The sequence below is a fragment of the Lagenorhynchus albirostris genome, chromosome 2 (assembly GCF_949774975.1).
Source record: "Lagenorhynchus albirostris chromosome 2, mLagAlb1.1, whole genome shotgun sequence".
NCBI classification, from domain to species: Eukaryota; Metazoa; Chordata; class Mammalia; order Artiodactyla; family Delphinidae; genus Lagenorhynchus; species Lagenorhynchus albirostris.
The window spans coordinates 149,135,527-149,160,397 of NC_083096.1; the positions used below are offsets into that span (position 1 = coordinate 149,135,527).

Below are 24,871 nucleotides of genomic sequence, written 5' to 3' on the forward strand. Positions count from 1 at the left end.
AATCATACCCTTGATTTTGTCATCACCTAAACCTGCACCTTCTCCAAACTCCAAGTTTCTCAGATTTCCAACCTCCATGGATTAAATAAATTCACTTTGGTACTCCAAACCCAGTTATTAGCTGGCTTCATCAAAACCAATATTTTAGTTTTATTTTATGTTCATTTTAAAGGTTAAATTATCAATAGTACAAACATGTATAACTCATCATTTATTTTATTTATTAATTTTTAAAAATTTATTTATGGGCTTCCCTGGTGGCACAGTGGTTGAGAGTCCGCCTGCCGATGCAGGGGACACGGGTTCGTGCCCCGGTCCGGGAGGATCCCACATGCCGAGGAGTGGCTGGGCCTGTGAGCCATGGCCGCTGACCCTGTGCGTCTGGAGCCTGTGCTCTGCAACGGGAGAGGCCACAACAGTGAGAGGCCCGCATACGCAAAAAAAAAAAAAAAAAAATTATTTATTTATTTGGTTGTGCTGGGTCTTAGTTGCAGCTCACCGGCTCCCTTGGTGGCAGCATGTGGGTTCCTTAGTTGCGGCAGGTGGTCTCCTTAGTTGCGGCTCACAGGCTCCGTAGTTGTGGTATGCATGTAGGATCTAGTTCCCTGACCAGGGATCGAACCCGGGCCCCCTCCATTGGGAGCACGGAGTCTTAACCACTGTGCCACCAGGGAAGTCCCTCATCATCATTTATTTTAAATGATACTTGGTTATTATTCAAATGATAAGCTAAAGTTTTGAGTTTTTAAAAAATTATGTCTTTCTTGGTTGTATAAACTTATAGTCTTATGATTTTTAAAGCTTTGTAAATATTGTTAATTAGTATACCAATAATATATAACTTATTTTGCATAACAGTGGCAACAATAATAGTAATAACTAATACATATATAGTGAACATTTACTATTGCTAGCTTTGTGCTAAGTGTTTAACATGTTTTAACTTATTTCATTCTTACAATAATCTTTTTGAGGTGTGTATTTTATTATTCCAATTTTATGGATGAAGACATGATTCCCACATAAGAATTTGTCCAAGGTAACACAACTAGTTAAGTGGCAGAGCTGAGGTTAGAACCAAGGCAATCTGGTACTTGTGTCCAAAATCTTAATCATTATGCTATATTCAATTATGCATAGTGAAAAATAAAATGAATAACTTAAGTCCAAAATAGTGATTGAGAAGGGCAAAACAAATCAATTAAGTGAAAACATTATATACTGAAATTATTTTTCCTTTCCTGTCCATAAATAAGAAAATTCAGACATAGATTTTATATATAGACTATGACAAATCTTTATTGCTTTTAATAACACCCATTCTTGCCTTATACATTATATCACATCTTTAATGCATAGACTTAAAAAAAAACTAGCTGCTGCTGTACTAGAACAATAAATCTATTGTTGAGCCTAGTATATTAAATTAATATATCATGGATCTATTATATATTCCTTTTTTGTTTTTAATTTATTTTTTCCATATTGGGTCTTCGTTGCTGCGCGAGGGCCTTCTCTAGTTGCAGCGAGCAGGGGCTACCCTTCGCTGCAGTGCATGTGCTTCTCACTGCCTCGGCCTCTCCCATTGCGGATCATAGACTCCAGGCACGCAGGCCTCAGTAGTTGCGGCACGCAGGCCCAGCAGCTGTGACTCGCGTGCTCTAGAGCGCAGGCTGAGTAGTGGTGGCGCACGGGCTTCATTGCTCCATGTCATGTGGGATCTTCCCGGATCAGGGCTTGAACCCATGTCCACTGCATTGGCAGGCAGATTCTTAACCACTGCCCCACCAGGGAAGTCCCTCTTTTTTTTTAAAAAAATTATTTATTTATTTGGCTGCTCCGGGTCTTAGTTGCGGCACACGGGAATTTTGTTGCCATGTGCAGGATCTTTTTAGTTGCAGCATGTGGGATCTAGTTCCTTGACCAGGGATTGAACCCAGTCCCCTGCATTGGGAGCTCAGAGTCTTAGCCACTGGACCACCAGGGAAGTCCCCCTATTATGTATTCTTACAAGATTAACTTTTTCTCCAGTAGTATAAAATGGTTGAAATTAGTGATAGTTATAATTTTTTTTTTGCGGTACGCGGGCCTCTCACTGTTGTGGCCTCTCCCGTTGTGGAGCACAGGCTCCGAACACGCAGGCTGAGCGGCCATGGCTCACGGGCCCAGCTGCTCCGCGGCATGTGGGATCTTCCCGGACTGGGGCACGAACCCGTGTCCCCTGCATCGGCAGGCGGACTCTCAACCACTTCGCCACCAGGGAAGCCCGATAGTTATAATTTAAATGAAGGAAATAATTCACTTTGCAGTACAGATAGAAAAACAGAGCTTCCCTGGTGGCGCAGTGGTTAAGAATCCGCCTGACAATTTAGGGTGCATGTGTTCGAGCCCTGGTCTGGGAAGATCCCACATGCCGCGGAGCAACTAAGCCTGTGCACCGCAACTACTGAGCCTGCGCTCTAGGGCCCGTGAGCGGCATATACTGAGCCCACGTACTGCAGCTACTGAAGCCCACGTGCCTAGAGCCCATGCTTGGCAACAAGAGAAGCCACTGCAATGAGAAGCCCATGCACCACAGCAAAGAGTAGACTCTGCTCGCCGCAACTAGAGAAAGCCCGTGCGCAGCAATGAAGACCCAATGCAGCCAAAATAAATAAATAAATAAATAAATTTAAAAAGAAAGAAAAACAGGTGACTTCATAAATGGGGAATATATTGTTGATTTTCTTCACCTTATTTTTAATTGTCTTTATGATTTACCAGTAGCAATTTAGTTAGTTTCAGTTTTCATTACATTATGGAATTTGTTAGAAAGCAGAAGGAAGAAAAGAGGCCGAACATTTAGAAGTGTTACTGATGAGTGGTTTATAAAACTCATTTTAAGAGTGATTTACGGGAATTCCCTTGCGGTCGAGTGGTTAGGACTCTGTGCTTTCACTGCCAGGGCCTGGGTTCGATCCCTGGTTGGGGAACTAAGATCCTGCAAGCTTCATGGCTCAGCCAAAAAAAAAGAGTGATTTATATGATGGTTGTAATCTAAATATGCAGTTCATTTGCTAACTGCTCCAAACCCTGTGATCCTAGAGGTTCTGGGAAGATCATAAGGACATGCTGTGGGAGAAAAAAGTGTGCAGCAATCTTCGTAGCTCCTTTTATGGCAGAATATTTTCTCCCAGAGTTCAGCTGCCGGAGGTAATATATCTGAAGTGCTTGTTGAAGTATAAAGTTCTGTATTGATATTAGTTGTGACTTGTCTAAGGTCATGTGTGGTATATTTGCTACAGAACTGTAAGTTAGAAATTTTTTCAGTTGTCTGCAAAGTAAAATATATCATATTTTTAAAGAACATATTCATTTTAGCTCACTCCACTAAGAATATATTTGTAGTACTAATTTGGCACTGGGTTCTTCAGTTATTATAATGTTGCTTTTAATGAACATATATGCTATTTATTACAGCTGAGGTTGGCATTTTATCTCCTTTTTTGGGCAGATTAATTTTTTTGAGAGGGAAGTACAACTATTAATATTCACTCAACAAGTATGGTCAAAATAAAGTATAGGGTAGCCCCCAAACAGAATCCTGTTTGTTCATTTTTTTTTTTTTTTTTTTTTTTGCGGTATGCGGGCCTCTCACTGTTGTGGCCTCTCCCGTTGCGGAGCACAGGCTCCGGACGCGCAGGCTCAGTGGCCATGGCTCACGGGCCCAGCCGCTCCGCGGTATGTAGGATCTTCCCAGACCGGGGCACGAACCCGTGTCCCCTGCATCGGCAGGCGGACTCTCAACCACTGCGCCACCAGGGAAGCCCTGTTTGTTCATTTTTACAACCCTTTGGGTTACATTTTGGATTCAGCATTGAATGTATCATCTTTCCTTTAATTTGAACATTATATCTGTGTACACACCTGTAAGCATTCTTATAATATAAAAAGCTGTCCCCCTGCATTTTTGGATATTATGAATTTGGGCAGATTTTAAAAAGAATTTTTAGGCTGAAAAATTCATATAATGAAATTTATGTTTCTTTAAAGCAGCAGTTGAGTGTAAAAGGTAAACGCTTACTTGAACAGTCTCATTTAAATATCTTTTACCTTTTTTGTGTTATAAAAACAACTGTAATTCCTAATTTGTAAAAATTTTCTTAAAATAATTTGCTAAGCAGTTGGTTAAATTTCTTTGAAAGTATATTTGTTGAATTATTCATAATTAACTAAAACTGGTTACAGTGATACAATGTTCCATACAGCATATAATATTCCTCACCATTTTTCTTGATAGTATTGGTTAATGTTCACTCTCAGGAAGCCCCTTAGATCATGCTTTATCTCCTTTGTACTTTTGTGATCCTTATGGGGTTATGGAATATAATAATATGACCTTCTATCTTATAAAAATAGACTGAACTATTTCTGAAAGAAGTGTAATAGTCAGCAGAGCTGCAGCAAGAGAGGCTTTCACAGGGTTGATAGGCTGTGAAACTGTTGAATGGACTTTGGTTTCAAAGACATCTGTTTTAAATTAATCTTGGTCAGATACATGCCATTGTAGACAATTCAAATGCAATTGACTTTCTGACCTTAGAACAAAGAAATACCATACAATAATTTTTTTCAGTATAAAATTAATTTTTTTGAGTCTTAGTTGCTGTGGTATAGTACTGGAGCTCACTGAAAAGACAATGGAGGAGGGTATTTGACATTTTATTGATTTTTTAAGGAAAGCTTGATTTTAGGGAATTGAAAATGTGTATGGAGGAACGTAGGCCGTTCTGGAAGCCAACATGTAGAAGTTGTTCCATTGGCAGCATTTTTCAATAACTGATATAGCAGTTAATTGTTTGAATAAATCCTTGTGTTGAAATTTCTTAGTTCTACACAATGTTCTTTGTTGTTTTTTTTTTTTTTGGCTGCACTGGGTCTTCATTACTGCACTCGGACTTTGTCTAGCTGCGGTGAATGGGGCTACTCTTTATTGCAGTGCGCAGGCTTCTCATCGTGGTGACTTTTCTTGTTGCTGAGCACGGGCTCTAGGCACGTGGGCTTCAGTAGTTGAAACCCATGGGCTCAGTAGTTTTGGCTCACGGACTCTAGAGTGCAGTCTCAATAGTTGTGGCGCATGGGCTTAGTTGCTCCGCGGCATGTGGGATCTTCCCGGACCAGGGCTTGAACCTGTGTTCCCTGCATTGGCAGGCGGATTCTTTTATTTTTATTTTTTTTAACATCTTTATTGGAGTATAATTGCTTTACAGTGGTGTGTAAGTTTCTGCTTTATAACAAACTGAATCAGCCATACATATACATATATCCCCATATCTCCTCCCCCTTGTGTCTCCCTTCCATCCTCCCTATCCTACCCCTCTAGGTGGTCACAAAGCACCGAGCTGACCTCCCTGTGCTATGCAGGTGCTTCCCGCTAGCTATCTATTTTACATTTGGTAGTGTATATATGTCCATGTCACTCTCTTACTTCGTCCCAGCTTACCCTTCCCCCTCCCCGTGTCCTCAAGTCCATTCTCTACGTCTGAGTCTTTATTCCCTTCTTGCCCCTAGGTCCCTCATGACCTTTTTTTTTTTTTTTTTTTAGATTCCATATATATGTGTTAGCATATGGTGTTCTTTCTTTCTGACTTCACTCTGTATGACAGACTCTAGGTCTATCCACCTCACTAAGATAACACAATTTTGAGTCTTTTTGTGGCTGAGTAATATTCCATTGTATATATGTGCCACATCTTTTTTTGCGGGGTGGGTGCATGTATCTTTTATTTTTTTATTTTAATTTTATTTTATTTTTAAACATCTTTAATGCAGTATAATTGCTTTTCAATGGTATGTTAGTTTCTGCTTTACAACAAAGTGAATCAGTTATACATATTCATATGTCCCCATATCTCCTCCCTCTTGCGTCTCCCTCCCTCCTACCCTCCATATCCCACCCCTCTAGGTGGTCACAAAGCACCGAACTGATCTCCCTTTGCTCTACGGCCGCTTCCCACTAGGTATCTATTTTACGTTTGGTAGTGTATATATGTCCATGCCACTCTTTCACTTTTTTTTTTTTTTTTTTTTGCGGTATGTGGGCCTCTCACTGCTGTGGCCTCTCCCGTTGTGGAGCACAGGCTCCGGATGCGCAGGCTCAGCGGCCATGACTCATGCGCCCAGCCGCTCCGCGGCATGTGGGATCTTGCCGGACTGGGGCACGAACCCATGTCCCCTGCATCAGCAGGCGGACTCTCAACCACTGCGCCACCAGGGAAGCCCTCTCATTGTAGTTTTGATTTGCATTTCTCTAATGATTAGTGATGTTGAGCATTCTTTCATGTGCTTGTTGGCAATCGGTATATCTTCTTGGGAGAAATGTCTATTTAGGTCTTCTGCCCATTTTTGGATTGGGTTGGTTTTTTTTTTGATATTGAGCTGCATGAGCTGCTTGTAAAGTTTGGAGATTAATCTTTCTCAGTTGCTTCATTTGCAAATATTTTCTCCTATTCAGATGGTTGTCTTTTCATCTTATGTTTTCCTTTGCTGTGCAAAAGCTTTTAAGTTTCATTAGGTCCCATTTGTTTATTTTTGTTTTTATTTCCATGTTTCTAGGAGGTGGGTCAAAAAGGATCTTGCTGTGATTTATGTCATAGAGCGTTCTGCCTATGTTTTTCTCTAAGAGTTTGATAGTGTCTGGCCTTACATTTAGGTCTTTAATCCATTTTGAGTTTATTTTTGTGTATGGTGTTAGGGAGTGTTGTAATTTCATTCTTTTACAGGTAGCTGTCCAGTTTTCCCCGCACCACTTATTGAAGAGGCTGTCTTTTCTCCAGTGTATATTCTTGCCTCCTTTATCAAAGATAAGGTGACCATATGTTTATCTCTGGGTTTTCTATCCTGTTCCACTGATCTATATTTCTGTTTTTGTGCCAGTACCATACTATCTTGATTAATGTAGCTTTGTAGTATAGTCTGACGTCCTGGAGCCTGATTCCTCCCGCTCCATTTTTCTTTCTCAAGATTGCTTTGGCTATTTGGGGTCTTATCTGTTCCCATGCAAATTGTGAAATTTTTCGTTCTAGTTCTGTGAAAATTGCCTTTGGTAGTTTGATAGGGATTGCATTGAATCTGTAGATTGCTTTCGGTAGTATAGTCATTTTCACAATGTTGATTCTTCTAATCCAGGAACATGGTATATCTCTCCATCTCTTTGTATCATCATTAATTTCTTTCATCAGTATCTTCTCGTTTTCTGCATACAGGTCTTTTGTCTCCCTAGGTAGGTTTATTCCTAGGTGTTTTATTCTTTTTGTTGCAATGGTAAATGGGAGTGTTTCCTTAATTTCTCTTTCAGATTTTTTCATCATTACTGTATAGGAATGCAAGAGATTTCTGTGCATTAATGGTGTATCCTGCTACTTTACCAAATTCATTGATTAGCTCTGGTAGTTTTCTGATAGCATCTTCAGGATTCTCTATGTATAGTATCATGTCATCTGCAAACAGTGACAGCTTTACTTCATCTTTTCCAATTTGGATTCTTTTTATTTCTTTTTCTTCTCTGATGGCTGTGGCTAAAACTATGTTGAATAATAGTGGTGAGAGTGGACAACCTTGTCTCGTTCCTGATCTTAGTGGAAATGGTTTCAGTTTTTCACCATTGAGAACGATGTTGGCTGTGGGTTTGTCATAAATGGGCTCTATTATGATGCGGTAAATTGCCTCTATGCCTACTTTCTGGAGGGTTTTTATCATAAATGGGTGTTGATTTTTGTCGAAAGCTTTTTCTACATCTATTGAGATGATCTTATGGTTTTTATCCTTCAGTTAATATGGTTTATCACATTGATTGATTTGCGTATTTTGAAAAATCCTTGCATTCCTGTAATAAACCCCACTTGATCATGGTGTATGATCCTTTTAATGTGCTGTTGGATTCTGTTTGCTAGTATTTTGTTGAGGATTTTGCATCTATGTTCATTAGTGATATTGACCTGTAGTTTTCTTTCTTTGTGACATCTTTGTCTGGTTTTTGTATCAGGGTGATGATGGCCTCATAGAATGAGTTTGGGAGTGTTCCTCCCTCTGCTATATTTTGGAAGAGTTTGAGAAGGAAAGGTATTAGCTCTCCTCTAAATGTTTGATAGAATTTGCCTGTGAAGCCATCTGGTCCTGGGCTTTTGTTTGTTGGAAGATTTTTAATCACAGTCTCAATTTCAGTGCTTGTGATTGGTCTGTTTATATTTCCTATTTCTAACTGGTTCAGTCTTGGAAGGTTGTGCATTTCTAAGAATTTGTCCATTTCTTCTAGGTTGACCATTTTGTTGGCATATAGTTGCTTGTAATAATCTCCCATGATCTTTTGTATTTCTGCAGTGTCAGTTGTTACTTCTTTTTCATTTCTAATTCTATTGATTTGAGTCTTCTCCCTTTTTTCTTCTTGATGAGTCTGGCTAATGGTTTATCAATTTTGTTTATCTTCTCAAAGAACCAGCTTTTAGTTTTATTGATCTTTGCTATCATTTCCTTTATTTCTTTTTCATTTATTTCTGATGTGACCTTTATGATTTCTTTCCTTCTGCTAACTTTGGGGTTTTTTTGTTCTTCTTTCTCTAATTGCTTTAGTTGTAAGTTTAGGTTGTTTAGTTGAGATGTTTCTTGTTTTTTGAGGTAGGATTGTATTGCTATAGACTTCCCTCTAAGAACTGCTTTTGCTGCATCCCATAGGTTTTGGGTCATTGTGTTTTCATTGTCATTTGTTTCTAGGTATTTTTTGATTTCCTCTTTGATTTGTTCAGTGATCTCTTGGTTATTAAGTAGTGTATTGTTTAGCCTCCATATGTTTGGATTTTGTCCAGATTTTTTCCTGTAATTGATATCTAGTCTCATAACATTGTGATCAGAAAGATATTTGACATGATTTCAACTTGCTTGAATTTGCCAGGGTTTGCTTTGTGACCCAAGATATGATCTGTCCTGGAGAATGTTCCATGAGCACTTGAGAAGAAAGTGTATTCCCTTGTTTTTGGATGGAATGTCGTATAAATATCAATTAAGTCCATCTTGTTTAATGTATCATTTAAAGCTTGTGTCTCCTTATTTATTTTCATTTCGGATGATGTGTACATTGGTGAAAGTGGGGTGTTAAAGTCCTCTACTATGATTGTGTTACTGTTGATTTCCCCTTTCATGGCTGTTAGCATTTGCCTTATGTATTGAGGTACTCCTATGTTGGGTGCATAAATATTTACAATTTTTATATCTTCTTCTTGGATTGATCCCTTGATCATTATGTAGTGTCCTTCTTTGTCTCTTGTAATAGTCTTTAGTTTAAAGTCTATTTTGCCTGATGTGAGAATTGCTACTCCAGCTTTCTTTTGATTTCCGTTTGTATGGAATATCTTTTTCCATTCCCTCACTTTCAGTCTGTGTGTTTCCCTAGGTCTGAAGTGGGTCTCTTATAGACAGCATATATACGGGTCTTGTTTTTGTATCCCTTCAGCCAGTCTATGTCTTTTGGTTGGAGCATTTAATCCATTTACATAAGGTAATTATCAATATGTATGTTCCTATTACCCTTTTCTTAATTGTTTTGGGTTTGTTATTGTAGGTCTTTTCCTTCTCTTGTGTTTCCTGCATGGAGAAGTTCCTCTAGCATTTGTTGCAAAGCTGATTTGGTGGTGCTGAATTCTCTTAGCTTTTCCTTGTCTGTAAAGGTTTTAATTTCTCCATCAAATCTGAAAGATATCCTTGCTGGGTAGAGTCATCTTGGTTGTAGGTTTTTCCCTTTCATCACTTTAAATATATCCTGCCACTCCCTTCTGGCTTGCAGAGTTGTTGCTAAAAGCTCAGCTGTTAATGGCAGGTGGATTCTTAACCACTGCGCCACCAGGGAATTGCCTACACACTGTTAAATGTGTCTTTTTTTTAAAAAAAAATGAATGTAGAGTGGATGTGAAATATATATGATCTGTGAAGAAAATGATTGCTGTATTATGAGATAAATGTAATTACTTTTCAGTAATCATGTGACATAATGTAAGTGCAGTACTGTGCTATAAATATTGGCAATTCTCCAGTCATTTTTAACTTAATAAGAAATTATTTCAGGGACATTGAGTATATAACATGTCTTTTAAAAATTAAAACTGTCTTCTAATTTATGTAGTTACCTATTCTTAGGACTTAAATATTTACTTCCTAAATGTGATTTGGTATGTTTTTGAGTGAGGTGTGAGGGATTATGATTAATCCCTTTACTCTTGAGGATTCAAAAAGAATTATTTCTTAAAATAGCTTTGTTTTTTAAAAAATTACATACTAGTTAATTACAAGAAAATATAAAAGTACAGCAAAAAAAGGTAAAAGTCATCTGAACATCCTTCCAGATAACTTTTCCAACAACAGAGCAAAATAAACAAATGAGACCTAATCAAACTTACAAGCTTTTGCACAGTAAAGGAAACCATAAACAAAATGAAAAGACAACCTATGGGATGGGAAAAAGTATTTGCAAATGATGTGACTGGCAAGGGCTTAACTTCCAAAATATGCAAATAGCTCATGCAGCTCAATAACAGAAAAGCAAACAACCCAATCAAAAATGGGCAGAAGATGGGCTTCCCTGGTGGCGCAGTGGTTGGGAGTCCGCCTGACGATGCAGGGGACGCAGGTTCGTGCCCCGGTCCGGGAAGATCCCGCATGCCATGGAGCGGCTGGGCCCGTGAGCCATGGCCGCTGAGCCTGCGTGTCCGGAGCCTGTGCTGCAGAACGGGAGAGGCCACAACAGTGAGAGGCCCGTGTACCGCAAAAAAAAAAAAAAAAAAAAAAATGGGCAGAAGACCTAAATGGATATTTCTCCAAAGAAGACATAGAGATGGCCAATGACCACATGAAAAGATGCTCAAGAACGCTAATTATTAGAGAAATACAAATCAAAACTATAATGAGGTACCACCTCACACTGGTCAGAATGGCCATTATTACAAAGTCTACAAATAACAAATGCTGCAGAGGGCATGGAATAAAGGGTACCCTCCTATACTACTGTTAGGAATGTAAATTGGTACAGACACTCTGGAAAACAGTATGGAGGTTCCTCAAAAAACTAAAAATACAGTTACCATATGATCCAGCAATCCCAATCCTGTGCATATATCTAGAGAAGACTCTAATTCAAAAAGATACAAGTACCCCAAGTGTTCATAGCAGCACTATTTACAATAGCCAGGACATGGAAGCAACCTACATGTCCATTGACAGATGAATGGCTAAAGAAGATGTGGCATACACACGCGCGCGCGCGCGCGCACACACACACACACACACACACACACACACACACAATGGAATACTACTCAGCCATAAAAAGAATGAAATAGTGCCATTTGCAACTACTTGGGTGGACCTAGAGATTATCATACTAAGCGAAATAAGTCAGAAAGAGAAGGACAGATACCATGTGATATCACTTTTATGTGGAAACTAAGATAGGACACAAATGAACTTATCTATGAAACAGAAACAGACTCACAGAAATAGAGAACAGGCTTGTGGTTGCCAAGGGGTAAAGCAGGGGGAAGGGATAAATTAGGAGTATGGGATTAAAGATACAAACTACTATATGTAGGGACTTCCCTGGTGGTCCAGTGGTTAAGACTCTGTGCTCCCAATGGAGGGGGCCCAGGTTCGATCCCTTTTCAGGGAACTAGGTCTCGCATGAGCAACTAAAGATCCTGTGTGCCGCAACGAAGATCCTGCATGCCACAAGGAAATCCCGCACACGGTAACGAAGATCCCGCATGCTGCAGTAAGACCTGGCACAGCCCAATAAATATTAAAAAAACAAAAACAGCGCTTCCCTGGTGGCGCAGTGGTTGAGAGTCCGCCTGCCGATGCAGGGGATGCGTGTTCGTGGCCCGGTCTGGGATGATCCCACATGCCGTGGAGCAGCTGGGCCCGTGAGCCATGGCCGCTGAGCTTGCGCGTCCGGAGGCTGTGCTCCGCAACGGGCGAGGCCACAGCAGTAAGAGGCCCACGTACCGCAAAAAAAAAAAACAAAAACAAAAAAACAGAAAAACTACTATATGTAAAATAGATAACAAGGTCCTGCTGTATGGCACAGGGAACTATATTTAATATCCTGTAATATTCCATAATGGAAAAGAATATGAAAAAGAATACATATATGTGTATAACTCAATCACTTCACTATACACTAGAAAGTAACACAACATTATAAATCAACTCTACTTCAATTAAGAAAAAAACAATTGGATTAAAAAAAAATCCTATCAACAGTGAAAAAAAGAAATTCCAAATGTGTCACTAGCTCCTTGGTCTTGATTAAGTTACTTACTTTATTTAGGCAACAACATCCTTGTCTGTAATATAGGGTCATAATACCTACCTCTTAGAATTGTTGTAAGGATATTTAATGAGAGGTTACTATATGCCCACCTCTGTGCTACATGCATTATCTCATTTCGAGGAGTAGAAGCATTCATTTCCTGGGGAAACAAATGTGGGAAGGACATTCCAAGCAGAAGGAACTAAATGTACAGCTTACAAGGTAAAAGAGTGTGTGAAACAATGTGATGTTTTTGAGAAGTGATGACTATAGCACATGTGTAAAGGGAAAGCATAAGAGAGATGATGGGAATTGAAAGGAAATTTAACTTGAACCCAGATCATCAAGGGTCTGTCTTTCTAAGGAGTTTAGAATATATCCTGTAAAGCAGGTAGCACAAATTCAGTTGTTTATGGGGAGCCAGGCAGGTAAGGTACTTGAATGAATTGAAGTGGATAAGGACTGTGGTAAACTGGAAATCACAAATCACATATGCCCTGTCTTATCTAGGTGTCCTGTCCTCTGCTCCAGCACAGTTTTCTATGTGGAAATTTAGGCCTAGCATTGCTGAATTTTCTGATTTTTTGAAGAGAAGTTACATATCCATATTTTTAATATGAAATGATATTTTCAAAGCACCTGTGTGTGTGTGGAAAAAAACCCTTCATCTTTTTTTTTTTTTTTTTTTGGCGGTATGCGGGCCTCTTACTGTTGTGGCCTCTCCCGTTGCGGAGCACAGGCTCTGGATGCGCAGGCTCAGCGGCGATGGCTCACGGGCCCAGCTGCTCTGCGGCATGTGGGATCCTCCCGGACCGGGGCATGAACCCGCATCCCCTGCATCGGCAGGCAGACTCTCAACCACTGCGCCACCAGGGAAGCCCCCTTTATCTTTATTTTTTACTCAATCTGTAGGCTATCAGTTTATGGCCTCTGCTGTAGATAGATGGGAAGCCATACAAGCTTTTTAATAACAAGGGTGGTGACATGGCCAGATTTGATCTTGAGATAGATCATTCTCGCCTCAGTGTGGAGAATGGATTGGTGAGAATAAAGAATGGACGTAAAAAAAAAAAAAAAAAGAATGGACGTAGAAGGCTATTGTAATAGATAGAAAAAGTGAGAGAAGTGGCTAGTTTAAGGCAGTGGCATAGGGCTGGAAGTGGGAGTGGGAGATGAATTGAAGAGCTCACTTCAGTGCCGTGCTTCCCAATATTTTCATTTCCACAGACCATTGTGGATTTACTGTTTGGAAAGATTTATGTCTTGCAAGTAAGACATAATAAACAACAATAACATAGTAAACAACAATAACAAATAACTAATATTATTGATCACTTACTATGTGCTAAAAGTATTCTGTGCTAAGGGCTTTATACACTTACTTAAGCCTCATAGCAGTGATATAAGATAGATAATATTACCATCTCCATTTTACAAATGAAAGGAATGAGATTTAGAAGAGTTAACTTGCTTGACTAGTAAACCAAGGGGGCAGAATTTAGATCCAGAACCTGAAATTTTTTATAGAACAAATAAATATAGGAACAATAAAGCAAGTTCTGTACTGTATAATAACAATTATAGTAATTACTAGAACTGAATTAGATTATTTATAGGAAGTTATTAGCACAACTTTTACATAAACATTATTATGTTGAAGTTTTTCTGTAAAAATGTTTTTTGGGTTAAACCTATTTTTATGTGAATTTCTGTAAGAGATGAGATACAACTAACTCTGGTGTAGATGGGATTTAGTACAATTGTATTTGCAATAGCATGTTATTTAAATTTTCCACATGCTGTAACAGATGACTTAGCACAACACAATTTGAATTTTTCACCTTATTCTTTTCAATTTTACCTCCAGATGAATCTCATTTGATTTAGCTACTTTTAGGTTCAGCCTTATTTTGAATATGTTACTGAACTAGAATAAAAGAAAGATATATTACTCTCTTCCCAGGAGCCCTAATTCTTTATGGTTTCCACTATTGCCATGATTTTTACCATTGTGAAAATTCAAATTTTTATAGAGTTTTACAGTGTAAGAATTGCAGTTCAGCTATTTAAGGCAGCAATTGCCATATTATCATAGAACTAAAATCAGAAAAGAATGGAACTAACATTTATTGAAAACGTTTTTATGCCAGATATGTCTAAATCCATTGTCTAAATCATCACAACAACCCTATAAAGGTAAGTGGTGTCTCTGTTTTACAGATGGAAAAAAATGCCCCCAAAGTTAAATACCTTGCTCAAATTCCCACAGCTAGTTATAGGTAAAGCCAGGATTTAAATCCAAATCTATCTGATTTCAAATAGAGAAGTTCTGTAGAATTACTTAAAAACTATAAGCAACTCAGTCCATAAATACTTGTCACCTGGGATAATATTTGCCAAACATATGTTGACTAAAGATTGGCATCGAGATATATAAAGAACTCTTGCAATTCAGTAATAAGACAAGCAACCCAATATAATATGGGCAAAAGATGTAAACAAACACATCACAAAGATTATGCTATAAAAATGGTTAATAAGCACAATAAAAAGCACTCAACATTATTAGTCATCAGGGAAGTGTAAATTAAAACCACAATGAGATAGTATTACTACATTCCCACCAGAATGGCTAAAATTAAAAAGCCAAATATGGGTAAGGATGTGGAGTAATCAGAAGTCTTACACATTATTTTTGGGAATATAAAATGGTATAACCACTTTGGACAGTGGTCTACAGATACACCTACCCTATGATCAGAAATTCCACTCAAGTATTTACTCAAAATAAATGAAAGCACATTTCAAAAATGTCAACAAAGGGACTTCCCTGGTGGTCCAGTGGGTAAGACTCCGCACTACCAATGCAGGGAGCCTGGGTTTGATCCATGGTCGGGGAACTAGATCCCTCATGCATGCTGCAACTAAGAGTCCACATGCCCCAACTAAGAGTCTGTGTGGTGCAACTAAGAGTCTGCATGCTGCAACTAAAGATCCCACATGCAGCGATGAAGATCCTGCATGCCGCAACTAAGACGCAATGCAGCCAAAAAAAAAAAAAAAGATGTCAACAAAAACCATGTACAAGAATGTTCATGGCAGCTTTAGTTGTAGTAGCCCCAAACTGGAAACACCCTTGTTGTGCATGAACAGAAGGATGGCTAAATAAACTGTTATATTCATACAATAGACTACTACTCAGCAATAAAAAGGAGCAAACTGGGGGTGGGATGAACTGGGAGATTGGGATTGACATGTATACACTACTGTGTATAAAATAGATAACTAATGAGAATCTACTATATAGCACAAGGAACTCTGCTCAGTGCTCTGTGGTGACCTAAAAATCTAAAAAAGAGGGAATCTAAAAAAGAGGGGATATATGTGTATGTATGGCTGATTCACTTTGCTGTACAGAAACTGACACAGCAGTGTAAAGCAACTATACTCCAATAAAAAAAAAAATAAAGTCAGCTTTGTTTGACGGTAATTTTTTTAAAAAAGAGCAAACTACTGATATGTGCAACATGAGTACATCTCAAAAATATTATGCTATGTGAAAAAGCCTCACTCAAAAGAGAGCATGTTGTTTGATTTTATTTATTTATTTATTATTTATTTATTTTTTAACATCTTTATTGGAGTATAATTGCTTTATAATGGTGTGTTAGTTTCTGCTTTATAACAAAGTGAATCAGTTATACATACACATATATCCTCATATCTCTTCCCTCTTGTGCCTCCCTCCCTCTCAACCTCCCTATCCCACCCCTCTAGGTGGTCACAAAGCACCGAGCTGATCTCCCTGTGCTATGCGGCTGCTTCCCACTAGCTATCTGTTTTACGTTTGGTAGTGTATATATGTCCGTGCCACTCTCTCACTTTTTCACAGCTTACCCTTCCCCCTCCCCATATCTTCAAGTCCATTCTCTAGTATGTCTGTGTCTTTATTCCCATCTTACCCCTAGGTTCTTCATGACCTCTTTTTTTTTCTTAGATTCCATATATATCTGTTAGCATACGGTATTTGTTTTTCTCTTTCTGACTTACTTCATTCTGTATGACAGACTCTAGGTCCATCCACCTCACTACAAATAACTCAATTCATTTCTTTTTATGGCTGAGTAATATTCCATTGTATATATGTGCCACACCTTCTTTATCCATGTTGTTTGATTTTATTATAGGAAGTTCTAAAATAGGCAAAACTAATCAATCATTAAAAAAAAATCAGAACACTGGTTGCCTCTGGAGGGGATTGAGTGGTAAGGGGCATGAGAAAACTTCCTGGGGTAATGGTAAGGTTTTATATCTTTGATTGCTTTTTAAAATTTCATTGTTCGGTGCAAGTGCATATAAGTACAATGGATTTTTGTGTATTGATCTCGTAACCTTGCTGAACTTGTTTATTTTTCTCTAATAGTTTTTGTGTAGGTTCCTCAGGATTTTCTATATATAAGATCATTCCATCTGTAAATAGAGATAGTAGTTTTACTTCTTCCCTCCCAGCTTGAATGCCTTTTATTTCTTTTCTTTGCCTAGTCACCCTTTCTCAGTCACCTTTGCAGTCTGTTTCTATTCTATCCAACCTCGGTATAATTAACTGCCTTCTGGGTGTGTCCACTTACGTATCTCTTTAGATCGTCAACCTCACTATGTCCAAGACTGAACTCATTGTTTCTGTCAAAGTCTTCTTCCTCTAGAGTCCCCTGTCTTGGTAGTGACATCACATCCAACTAATTGTTTAGCCAGAAAACTGAGAATCATCCTTGACTCCTCCATTTTCCTTACCCATCATATCTAATTCACCACTAAGTCCTGATGGTCCTGCTTCCTAAATCTCTTGAATCAGTCTAAAACGTATCCTTTCTGCTACCACTACCCTTGGCCAAACTACCATCATGTCTGGCCAGGACTGTTGCACTTGCTTAACTGGTTCCTCCAGAAGCTACTCTTGACTTTCACTTACCTATTCTTCACATTTTTGTCAGCATGATCTTTCTAAAAAGACAAATGTGATCATGTCACTGCCCTACTTAAAACATTCTTAAGCCTTCCTGTTCAAGTCCAGCATGGACTGAGTCCCTGCCTGCTTGCTTCCCATTACTATTTGAATTAAGATCAAAATACGGTCTGTGAGGCCTTGCAAGTATGGCCTCTGCCTACTTTCCCAGACATTGTTACACTGGCTTTCTTTTGCTTCCTTGAACCAGATACCTATTGAACTTTAAGTACCAAAGGGCAGGGATCATATACCAGTGTATACTCAGGGCCTGACACATGGTTAGGTCCCAGTAAATGTTAGTTGAGTAATTACAGATTATGTGCCAAGGCGGAGATGGATATGTTCATTATCTTAATTGTGATGATGGTTTCATGTATGTATGTCAAAACTTTTGTCAAACTTAATATGTCAAACGTAACCTATTGTACACTTTAAATAGGTACAGTTTATTGCATGTTAATTTTTTCTCAATAAAGCTGCTAAATAAACACCTATGTTCCTTTTTAGGGTCTTGGCACATTCTTTTTTCTTTTTTATAGATTTATTTTATTTATTTATTTGTTTGTTTGTTTGGCTGTGCTGGGTCTTCGTTGCTGTGCGCGGGCTTTCTCTAGTTGCGGCGAGCAGGGGCTACTCCTTGTTGCGGTGCGCGGGCTTCTCATTGTGGTGGTTTCTTTTGTTGCGGAGCACGGGCTCTAGGCGCGCGGGCTTCAGTAGTTGTGGCACGTGGGCTCAGTAGTTGTGGCTCGCAGGCTCTAGAGCGCAGGCACAGTAGTTGTGGCACACGGGCTTAGTTGCTCCGCGGCATGTGGGATCTTCCCGGACCAGGGCTCGAACCCGTGTCCCCTTCATTGGCAGGCGGATTCTTATCCACCGCGCCACCAGGGAAGCCCCAGCACATTCTTTTTATTTGTAATCTTCTTTTGCTCTTCTTTGCTCACCTAATTCCTACCTATTTTTTAGTCTTTGCTTAAATATATTTCTTCAGGATCTAGCTTGGAATCCCCCTTCATATCCCCCTAGATTAATTCTGCCTATTACATATCCTATCCTTCAGAGCATTTCTCATAATTATGCATAATTATGTAGTATTTGTTTAATGTCATCTTTTCACCTAAACTGTAATCTTCATGAGGATTGGGACCATGCCTTTCTTGTTCATTAACGTATGTCCTAGGGATGTATTATAGGCACTGAAATATTTGTTCACTGAATTAACAAATATGTATCCATTTATTTATTCTGCACATATCCATTGAGCCCTACCAGGAACCAGGTACTATTCTAGGTTCTGGAGTTACAGCAATGAACAAAACAAACCAAAAAAAATCTCTGCACTCATGGAATTTACATTTAAGAGTCAGGACACAGGGCTTCCCTGGTGGCGCAGTGGTTGAGAGTCCGCCTGCTGATGCAGGGGACACGGGTTCGTGCCCCAGTCTGGGAAGATTCCACATGCCACGGAGTGGCTAGGCCCGTGAGCCATGGCCGCTGAGCCTGCGCATCTGGAGCCTGTGCTCTGCAACGGGAGAGGCCACAACAGTGATAGGCCTGCATACCGCCAGAAAAAAAAAGAGTCAGGACACAGACAGTTAAATAGTCAGGTGGTGATAAACACTGTGGAGAAAAATAGAGCAGGGAAGGGGAATAAGTGGTGCTGAGGCATGTGGAGAATTGTCTCATTGCTCTTAGAGACCTATAGGGATTAGAATCTGGTCATTGAGGGATGACCTAGGAGCTCTGGACTCCTTGGAGTGGTGGGGCATAAAGGGCATTATGAGATTAGTCTTGAAGGTCTCAAGGCAATTAGTGGAAGTTGTGAGTGTTGAACAATGGGAGGATCAGGAATCTTGCTAGGATCACACAGAATCCTTGGTTCCTTCTGTTCATCCTGCGAACAGTGATGTGGAAGTTTAGGTGTTGTATCTCGAGCACACAGAATACTGAATGCTTCCCTTGATTGTTGCTGATAGATTTGTAAAGTACCAACCACCAGCAAGATTCTTTGGGAAAAACAAAAACAATCTACCTGACTTTAATCTCTCCCTGCTCTCAAGGAAATCACAATCTAGTTGACAAGACGTATATGTAGAAAAATAATTATGATATAAAATAGAATATAATAAGAGTAATAGCAGAAATACAAATGTACTACAGGATTGAAGAAGGCGAGAATAATTGCAAAGGTGTAGGGGCAGAAAGGAAGCTGGAAGGTAAAACAAGGTAGAGGAAGGACAAGATTTCAACCAGCAGAAATGATAGGAAGTTGCATCTTAAGCAAATGAACGTCTCTATTTGGATGCCTTTATTCTACCCCAAACTCAGCATGTGTGTGTGTTAAGCCAGTTATTCCCCACAAACTCTGATCTTTCTCCTAATTTCCCTGTTTGTGATCATTCTCCCTAATATTCAGACTATAAATGTTATAACCACCTTTGTTTCTCTCTTCCTCTAAAATAATAACCACCACAATGACTACCATTTATTGGTTAATCGCAGTGATCCAGACTGCTAAATCTTTCACATACAACTGGTGTGATCTGCTTCATAAAACTCAAAGTGAAAATGCAGTCTGTGTCTTATTCTCTAACAAATTAAAGCCAACCCAAGTCCCTATATGCTATATTTAGCAGAATATCACCCTTTCCCACATAATATCTGAAATACAGGCATTTCCCTTTCCACTGTATTGTCTGAAAGCTTCAAAGGGTTTGTTCATTCTAATCAGAAGGTGTATCTGATTCCCACTTCTAAGCAGGGAGGAATCTTGGTGACTCTCAGTCTGGTATTATTGTTGTTCTTTCTTGCTAGGTGGTACAGGTGTCAAATAGTCATTTCCATCATCTGGTGCTGCTGGTCCCCAAACAGCAAAATTTCACTGGCAAAAGCTTTTGGCCAAAGCTGGTAAGCTCCTTTCAAATGATGATGATTCCGTGGAAAATTTACTGTCTCAGTGCTCCAGTTGACTTACAGTATCCCTCTTTATATACTTTTAGTTCCCAATCCTTTCAGGCATACAACACAATCCATTCTTTTATGAGACTCTGTTGTCACAGAGAAGTGCCTAGCTGAGTTTGAGTACCCTCTCAATGCAGAGCCCACAATCAATGTCTTTTTATGAGAATCCCCCATGAATTAAGCAATTTTTCCCCTACCATCCAAATGCAAAAGGCCTCTTACGAAGTTCCTCCCAGAAATTCTTGGTTTGTTTAAGCCAATTAATTCTCCCTGGTAACCGGGGATGGAGTGTGTTGTCTATCATTGAGTCTCAAGGTATTTTGCTAAACTCTAATCACTAAACAAGTCTTCCAGCTTTCTTTATATTTATATAAAAAGTTAAACTACTTAAGTGACCCTTTTTAGGATAAAGGTCAGTTTCTCTCTATTAAAAAAAATTATTACCTACAATTCTTAAACGTTGAGGTGCATAAGCTCTCTTGGGTTATTACCCACAGTTGCATATTACTGGGCACCCAATTCCAGAGATTCTGATTGATTAAATTTAATGCCTGGTTATTCTGAAGCAGATGGTCTGCAGACCACCCTTGGGAAATACTGGACGCTGTCTCACACACTCTTGTACTTGATGCTACTATAATACAGAATTACTTGTCCCTGACCTCCCTCCTTCACCTCTTCCTCATGCCCTGCACATGTACATGTTCATATATCTGTTTGGATACCATCCTTTCACATCTTTCCCTCCCTGTGTATGTATTTTTTGGGGAAGAGAGGGCGTAGTATCCTCATCATTTTGCCAGACCTCTCTTCATTCTTTAAAACTATCCAGATGTCACCTTCTCTGTGACTCCCACATATAGAAAAGAAAAAAAAAAACTCCTTTCTTATGTGTTTATTTACATTACATTGTAAGTTCCTTGAGGGCAGGGACACTACAGGGTAGGAAACAAATGACATCAGGCTCTTAACTATTCTGAGAAATAAGATAGAGCCCAGAGTAAGTGATGTTGTATTTGAAACCTGAAGTTTGAATAAGAGTTAACCAGATTAAGAAGTATAAGGAGAGTATCTCAAGTAGAGAGAATAGTGTTTGCAAAGTCCTAGAGGTGAGAGAGTGACATGTTTGAGACTGAAAGAAATTTAGTAAAGTTGAAGAGTTTGGCTAGGGTTAGATCAAAGAGGGCCTTGTAAGAGTCTTAAGCCAATTAGAAAGCTAACTGCAGTTTGGAGAAAGAATTAGAATTAGGGTAAGAGTGGAGGCAGGGAGGTGGGTTTTGTAAAACTATAAGCTGTTAGAAAATAATATTTATCTGGGCTCATGGAACCCATGAAAAAAGTGGTTGGATTCTACACGTACATGAAAAGTAATGAACATGATTTGATGATTGATCTGATATTGGGAGGGTTGCTGGTAAGGCAGCAGTTGGAGACAAGGATGACTGCCAGGTTTCTGGCCTTATGGTGGTGCCATTACCAAGGTAAGGGGGCTGGAGAAGGGAGGGAAAGTATTTGGATAGTTGAGGGAAGTGCTGGGTGGGAAAGATGTTGAATTTAGTCTTTAACATGTTGAATTTGAAATATCTATGCGGCATCCAAGTGTAGATAACAAGTGGCATTTTGAAGAAAGAGGATGAGGTTTGATGCTGAGAATGGGAGAAGAAGTTGTTGAAGAAAACATAATAAGAATGCCTGACAATATTGTGAGCTCAAATAGAATTGGTGAACCTGAATTTTCAATAGCACCAGTCAATCTAAATGTGTGATTTTTTACTCATCAGTGTCTGTCAATCAGGTATGGAGAAAGCGAATAGTTCTAGGATTAAGGTTTTGCCAGGTAGCTGTCAAATAAAGGTAGTTGAGTTTTAGGATATTGACAAAAGAGCAATTAAAATAATGGACCAAGGAATCTAAGCTGGATGATAATGATAATTTCATTTATCATTATTTATTAAGTGCTTACTGTGTACCAGGCACCTAGGAGAGGAGTGAAGAATAGGTAGAGAAAATTAAATTGATTTTTTATTTTTTTTTTAATTTTTATTTTTTTTGCGGTACGCGGGCCTCTCACTGTTGTGGCCTCTCCCGTTGCGGAGCACAGGCTCCGGACGCGCAGGCTCAGCAGCCATGGCTCACGGGCCCAGCCGCTCCACGACATGTGGGATCCTCCCGGACCGGGGCACGAACCCGTGTCCCCTGCATCGGCAGGCGGACTCTCAACCACTGCGCCACCAGGGAAGCCCTTAAATTGATTTTTATTAGAAGCGTCATTTGTCTTTTGAGTTTATGATGTTTGGAACCATGCAAAAATGTTTTCATTTTTATGTAGTCAAATTTAACAATATTTTCTTTTATTCATCTGGATTTTGAGTTATAACTTCTCCCTACATCTGCATTATAGAGAAACCTATGCATTTTTTTTCTAGTACTTACATAGTTTCACTCTTTTACATTTAGATCTCTGATCTATTTGAAGCTTATTCTTGTATATGGTATGAAGAGTGGATATAATCTTTTTTTCAGTTGTCCCAACACCATTGATTAAAAAGTCCATCTTTGTCCTTGTGATTTGAAGTACCGCCTTTATCACATACTTGCGAATTGAGTCAGTTTCTGGACGTGCTGTTTTATTCCATTGGTCTTTCTGTGTACTGATGTGCTGGTACTATGCTGCTTTACTTTTAAAGACTTTGCAAGTTTTATATCTGGTAGTAATTTCTCCTCATAGCTTTCCTTTTTCAGTGTTTTCTTAGCTATTCTTTTGTGTCTGTTTTTCCATATGAACTATAATATCAACTTATCTAGCTCCAGAAAAAAGCTTGGTATTTTTATTTGGGTTGCATTAAATTATGTTCATTTAGGGAGCACTAAAATCTTGGTGATGTTAAGATATCCTAAGAATGAGATACATCTTTGAACAAGCACTTTTGTTCTTTCCATAGTGTTTTATGGGTTTCTTCATACATTTCTTAAGTTTATTCTGAGTATTTTGCTTTTTTTGTTGCTCTTGTAATGGAGTTTTTTCTTACCTAGTCTATTTTGTTAATTTTTTTTCAAAGAGCCAGGATTTTAATTTATTAATTTCAATAATTTCTGTTCTCTACCTTATTAATTTCTGCTTTCATCTTTATTATTTACTTTACTGTGTTTTCTTTCTGTTTATTTTTTGTTCTTTTTCTAGCTTTTTGATATGGGAATTTAATTAATTTTCATTATTCTTATTGATATAGGTGTTCAATGCTATGAATTTTTTTCTTTTGAACAGTGCTTTAAATGGATCCCATAGATTTTGATATGTAGTGTTTTGTTGTTTTTAAAAATTCTCAAATTTCTGTTTGTATTTCGCCTTTCACTCAAGAGTTTTTTAACAGAAGGCTTTTTCATTTTTAGGTCAAAGGGACTTTTTGTTTCTTTAATTTTCTTGCTTTATCAGAGCATGTTGTTTTTAATATTGCTACTTTATGGAATTTGCTGATGTTTTCTGATCACTTTTTGTGAACATTCCATGAGCGCTTGAAAAGAAGATATATTCTCTATTATTAGAGTGTAGTGTTTTAATTTTATCAGTATTTCCATAAGATCTTATTGATTATATTGTCACATTTTTCTATATCCATTCTTGTTTTTTGTTCACTTCACTTGTCTTTTACTAAGAGTGCTGTTAAAGCTTTCCACTAGTAGTGGTTTCTATCAATTTCTTATTTTATCTCCTGGTGTTTCTGCTTTATATGGGTGATTTTTGTCTTTTTTGCTGGGTAGATATAGAGATCTGTTATGTCTCCTTTTTAATTTTGGCTTTTAGCATTATAAAATATTCTTCTTTATTTCATTTAATCATTTTCACCAGATTCTGCTTTGTCTAATATCAGGATTGCTTTTTATTTTTTCCATTTGCCTGTTATATCTTTGCTTATTTCTTTATTTTCAGTATTTCTAAATCTCTGTGTTTTAGATGTATGTAGCATAGATTTAGATTTTATTATGACCCAATTGAAAATCTTTCTCTTTCAATAAATGAATTAAGCCCATTTCCATTTATTGATGTAACTAAAATGTTTGATCTCAGTGCTGTTGTATGAGTATTTTATGTTTTAATTACTGCTGTATTATATTTCCTGGGAGTTTTTCCTATGTCTTTGTTATTCTTTTAAGATTTCTTTTGGTATATGGAAAGGTCTGTTTTTTTGTTTTAGTGATTATTTTTATGTTTATACCTTTTACCATGACCACAATCATCTTTTTTTAACTTAACCTTTTACTTTGTGGTTTGTCAGTTGTAAATGGTATCCTTTGAATCTCACAATTACCTTTACAGTAGTTAATGATCTTATTTTACTGTCCACTTTCTCTGTTCCTTTTCCTCACATAACATATAATATTTCTATACTATTTTAAGTCCTAATTTTTAAAAATATAGAAGCTTTCCCTTTTTAAAAATTGGCATGAAATTCACACAACTAAGTACCCATTTTAAAGGATACAGTTTAGTGGCATTTGATGCATCCACAGTGTGTGCAACCACCACCTTACTCTTGTTTTCAGAACTTTTTCATGAACCCAGAAGAATACCCTGTACC

At 38.3% G+C, this 24,871-nt stretch overlaps 1 protein-coding gene across 1 annotated transcript in view; it reads left to right on the forward strand.

Moving 5' to 3' along the window:
• Positions 1–24,871, forward strand: part of ZSWIM5 (zinc finger SWIM-type containing 5) — a 262,178-nt gene that overhangs the window by 33,963 nt on the left and 203,344 nt on the right. The window lies entirely within an intron of this gene.